Here is a 6,000-nt window from a genome sequence, read left to right on the forward strand (position 1 = left end):
TGCAGAGAGGAGGATAGAGGTTTATTATTTTTTCTTCATATTTGGCACTCCCCAGCGCTTTTGGGGTGTCCCCCATAATTGTGCATAAATATTTCTGGCTGTCAAAAGTCATATCTGTCAGCAGTATCTACTAAATAATTTTTAGCACTCCTCAGTGCTTTTGGGGTGTCCTCCCTAATTGTGCATTAATATTTCTGGCTGTCAAAAGTCATATCTGTCAGCAGTATCTACTAAATAATTTTTAGCACTCCCCAGTGGTTTGCGCTCAGAATGGATTCAAAGCAGTCCACATATGATCTGAATGAGCAACCAGGTTCTGTCACCAGTCCTGATGTTAGTGTTCCCAGTACGTCATCTGGCCAAGGCGATGTCAAACAACAGAGTGTTTTCAAATTAGTGCAAAAAACAAAAACCAAAAAAAAATTTACTGTATTGAAGCGAAAAAGAAGTGTAACTGAGCAAAAGTTAAGTGACGATAAAAAAAAAATTGCAAGCATGCCATTCTACACACGCAGTGGCAAAGAGAGAATGAGGCCTTCACCTTTGGCTATTAGTGGCAGATCCCAAAAAGTTACCCAGCCTACAATTGGTGCACAACTACTGTTACGCGTCAAATCCGAGCTGCAAGATAACAGTGAGGCATTACAGGAGAATATTTGCTCTGATTCACAAATGACAACAATCCCTGTGGAGAGTCCATCCAACAGTGGGATGTCTAATCGTGAGCATTCTGCTGATGTGTGCCTTAATAGCCCGAGAGTAGCCGGTGATACCCAAATTGAGGATGCCACTTTGGAATTAGAAGAGGATGAGGGGGAGATTTGTGTAGGCGACGAGGGCGCTAATGATGATGTTGATGATTATGATGCAGACAGATACCAAATTGCCTTTCTCAATTTCTATTTATATTCTAGATTATATAACGGCTGAATAGTTTTCTATTTTACTCCTAGTGGAGAGAGGATCTGATGCAGACAGATACCAAACTGCCTTTGTCCATTTCAATTTATATTGTACAGTATATAACGGCTGAATTTATTAGTATTTTATACAAGTGGAGGGGGGCCTAGAGAGACAGAAACCAAACTGGCTTTCTCCATGTCAATTAATATTGTACAGTCTATAACGGCTGGATTTTTTTGTATTTTATACAAGTGGAGGGGGGCCTAGAGAGACAGAAACCAAACTGTCTTTCTCCATGTCAATTAATATTGTACAGTCTATAATGGCTGAATTTTTTAGTATTTTATACAAGTGGAGGGGGGCCTAGAGAGACAGAAACCAAACTGGCTTTCTCCATGTCAATTAATATTGTACAGTCTATAATGGCTGAATTTTTTGGTATTTTATACAAGTGGAGGGGGGCCTTGAGAGACAGAAACCAAACTGGCTTTTTCCATTTCTTTACATATTTAACTATAAGTGTAGGGTTTAATATACATTCAAAGACGATGGCTGCATTGCCAATATGCATAGATGGAGAGGAAGACAATCTGTTTTGTGTGTAGAATAGGCCTACCAACGAAGAATTAAACTGTTTTTTTGGATGATTTATTACCTCAACAATTAGATTACTTGTCTCTAAAACAGTTGGAGCACTAAATTGGGTTAATTTAGGCCCAAAAACATGGATTTTCCAAAAAAATAGCAAAACAAAACCAAACAAAACCAAAACCAAAACTAAAACACGCAATGGCAGTTTTGCAAAACCAAAACCAAAACCAAAACACGACGGTAATCCAGATCCAAAACCGAATCCAAAACCAAAACACGGGGGTCAGTGACTATCTCTAGTTTTAAGAGACATGTTTCAAGGTTGAAAAAGCTGTACAGTTGCAAATGTAATGCTTTTGAAGAGATGCAAAGAAGTTTTAAAATCTTAGGTCCGTCACAAGACTGTAAATAATATACATTATCACTATTAATAGGGTCAGAACAAAACTGGCTGGGGTCCAACAAGCCGTTTCTATATTTTGAACAAAGTAATTTTGTTTCTGAAGTTGAGAATTGTGGGAGTAAGCTTTACATGGAGAGATATTACAAGCTGTTTTTATCTGTGTAAAATGGCGCTGATAAATGTTCTCAGAAATCAGGAGGGTTTGTTATGCCCATAATGAAATGTTACGAGATAAAATGTCGTCTGCAAGCGAGAATTGTGAATATATATTTGTATTTTAAACATGGAAATCACAGAATCTGAAAATATGTGTGAATATTTGGTTTACAAAGAGATGATGAGAAAGGAGTGGCTTTGAACACTAACCCAGGTCTCGTCACTTTGACATTCCCTGTTTGTGAGATTAGTGTCGTATTAGCAGCTGTTCAATGTGAATTAATAACAGTTACTGTAATTCCTAGTGAATAAATGTTAATCTCTATGCAAAAGTTTTTTCTTCACAGATCTCCAGAAAAAAAGACCATTTAGGCAATCCAGATTGCATTGATCAAACTTCCAATGAATAGAAGTTGCAATATGTTTTGGTCAACAGCCACAACAAACATAAGTATAAACTAATGAAGGATTTAAAGAACGTAGATTCTGCTGAGTAATGATTACCTTGTTTTGGAAAGAGATATTAGAGTTTATGGGCTATTCGCAAATGCATGAACTAGGTGGTTTTTCTGTATGTCGAAGAAGGTGAGAAGATGTTTTTAAAGGGAAAAGGGGAAATGGACTAACATTGAAGTTGAATATGAAATAGTGTTTAAGTTTATTTTTGGGGGGTTTTTTTTAAACCAAATTTTATATCAGATGGTTTGAAAGACAGTAATGCAGCAATGGCAGCCACAGTACCCAGAGACAAGGTTGTTACAATATGTGGATGATTTGTTATTGTGTGCAACAAATAAACAACAATGTAAAACAGAAACAATAAAACTACTTATGTTTTTACATAAGGTAGGATGCAAAATAAGCAAGGATAAATTGCATGTGGCACAATCCCAAGTAATCTTTTTGGGACACTGTATAGGAAAAGGAACAAAATACCTTACAGCAGACAAAATAAATGCTATAAAAGATGTTCCTGTGCCCACTACAGTGCGAAAATTAAGAGCCTTTTTAGGCTTGGTAGGTTATTGCAGAGAATGGATACCCAACATCTCTGCATTATTAGACCTTCTGTATGAAACCACCAAGGGTAATAACAAGGGCCCATTGCAACTTACAGATAAACAGGTTGATGTTTTTCTCCAAATAAAGGCAATCATTTTACACGCACCAGCCCTGGGGTTACCAAATTATGATAAACCCTTTGTATATTTTGTCATGAGCAGAAGGGCTTTGCACACAGTGTATTAACTCAAGAGCATGGTGGTAAACAACGACCTTTGGGGTATTACTCAGGAAAACTAGACCCTGTAATCAGAGGTTCAGCTTCATGCATAAGAGCAGTAGCTGCGGCTGCTCTGCTAAAAGACAAAGTGGGAGATATAGTGTTAGATCATTCCCTCACATTACAAGTACCGCATGCAGTAACAGAAATTTTAAATCAAGCTAAAACCAAACATCTGTCAACTGCCAGACTTACTAAATATGAGGTTGCATTATTAAGTCAGAGTAACCTAACCATTAAAAGGTGTACAGTTTTAAATCCAGCCACCCTGTTACCAAAGGATGAGGAAGAGGATTTAAAAGAGGGGAGTAGTAGTCTGGAAAGTAGCCATAAGCATGATGACTTCAGTGAGGAGTTTAATGCGCAGGGCTCAGATCACACTACAAATTTTTCTCATGACTGTTTAGCTTTGATGGATTCTGAGCATCAAGGGCTTCCCAATGTGTTCGAAGAGCCACTAACAAATCCTGATATGATCTTATTTGTAGATGGTTCCAGATACTACCACAGGGGCAACCCAAAACAGGGTATGCTGTAACTACTGAACAGCAAATACTCGTCCAAGAGGCCTTAGACCCAGTGCAATCAGCACAGGAGGTGGAACTGCAAGCCTTAATAGATGCCTTTATTATGGCTGAAGGGCAGAGAGTTAATATATACACAGACTCCAGGTATGTTTTTGGGGTAGCACATGATTTTGGCCCCATATGGCGTAGCCGGAACTTACTGGGGGCAAATGGTAAGCCAATAAAGCATGCAAGCCTCATAAAAGCATTATTTGAGGGCTTAGCAGCCCCTACAGAAGTGGCTATTTTAAAGGTAAAAGCACACACTAAGGAGCAAACGTTTGAAGTAAAAGGTAATAGATTAGCAGATAAAGCAGCCAAGGATGCAGCTTTAAAAGCAGTAGCCATATACTATGAGGTCACCCTAGGCCGAGGGAAACCAATAGACTTGCAGGTGTTGAAACAATTACAGAAACAAGCAATGCCCATGGAAAAGGGAGAGTGGGAAAAAAAGGGGAGCAACAGCACAGAATGAATGAGACACTAAAATTAAAAATACAGAAAGCTATGAGAGAAACTGGTAAATCCTGGGTAGAATGTCTGCCCTTAGCTCTCTATTCTGTAAGAATAACCCCAAATAAAAATACTAAGTTGAGTCCTTATGAAATATTGTTTGGTGGGCCACCCAAAACAGGGTGCTATTTTCCACAACAGATGGAACATAACTATGGCAATATGGTGACTTATATGGGAGAGTTACAAAGACAATTAACTAAAGTGCATGGTCTAGTGTTCTCTTCCATTCCAGATCCAGATAACTTGTCTGGTACCCATTGTTTGAAGCCAGGAGATTACGTCTTCGTAAAAAGGCACGTCAGAAGGACCTTGGAACCCAGATTTGAAGGACCATACCAAGTCCTACTAATTACCTCCACTTCAGTGAAACTGGAAGGAAAAGGATCTTGGATACATGCTAGTCATTGCAAGAAAGCTACAGCACCAGATCCCAATCCTGACCACTAGCTGAGGTAATATACAGGAATGACACCTGATATGTGCAAAATGCAACACAAAGCCTACACATGTGTTTTGTTTTTCCATCACATGACTATAATACTGTCTGCCGCTCCAGGGCTATTGCAAGAACATGTGACAGTTTGCACAGGTAGAGGTTACATACACCAGGAACTACCAAAAAACAATATGACTATATGCAAATGGAATATTACAGATTTCTCAAGCATAGGGAGAAATGTAACTGCAGATTCATGTTTTAAAAGCTATTTGAGAGATGGCACTTGGGACATGGAAGACACAATACAAAATAAAACTGGAGCTCAGGAATTTGTCTGGCCATGTGACAAATTAAGTGTAAAAATAAAAGGTGGAAAGGTGTACAAAATTCTAGGAGATACACACACTCACATAATATGGGCAGCAGAATTGAATAGTACTTTTGAGCTAAAAGGAACCAATGAAACTCAATGTTGTGAGCAGCCTTTTCTGAAATGGCTAGAAAGCTATGAGGCAAAGAATCAAATAGATCAGTGTGGAAATAGAACTGATACTATAAAGTATAACCAAACCAATAATGCTACAAACTATCAAGATAGAGTAATAGTTTGTGCCAATAATACACAGATGCAAAATTCCACCTTAGGGTTAAGGCTTAGATTTTATATTTTGCAATTACAGCCTAAGGTGGTAACCAACACAATTGTAAGGGTCCCATCTACATGTCTAATGATGGGAATAAGAAAACAAAGAACAATAATAAGGTGGAACATTACTTTCCCGGCACATAGTCAAAAAAAGTGCAAGCGGGAGTGGTATGATACCTTGTTAGGAGCTACAGGGACGGGATTAGGCATAATGAACACAATAGACACTGAGGTCATAGACACGAAACTTAGCAAAACAGGAGCAGATCTCAGTAAAATAGTTCATATGCAAGCTGATTGGATGCCCACAGTCTTCAACCCTTTGACTAAAAACATACAGTGGGATAAAGAGTTTTTGCAGATATACAACAGAACCATACTTAATAGCTGGAGTACACAAGTAAACATTACGAAATTTGTAAATTGGACCCAGTGTACGTTGCAATATTTGTATCAAAAGCAGCAGAAGGACACTGCACAAACAAAGTTTATGACTAG

The sequence above is a fragment of the Mixophyes fleayi genome, chromosome 3 (genome assembly GCF_038048845.1).
Source record: "Mixophyes fleayi isolate aMixFle1 chromosome 3, aMixFle1.hap1, whole genome shotgun sequence".
NCBI classification, from domain to species: Eukaryota; Metazoa; Chordata; class Amphibia; order Anura; family Limnodynastidae; genus Mixophyes; species Mixophyes fleayi.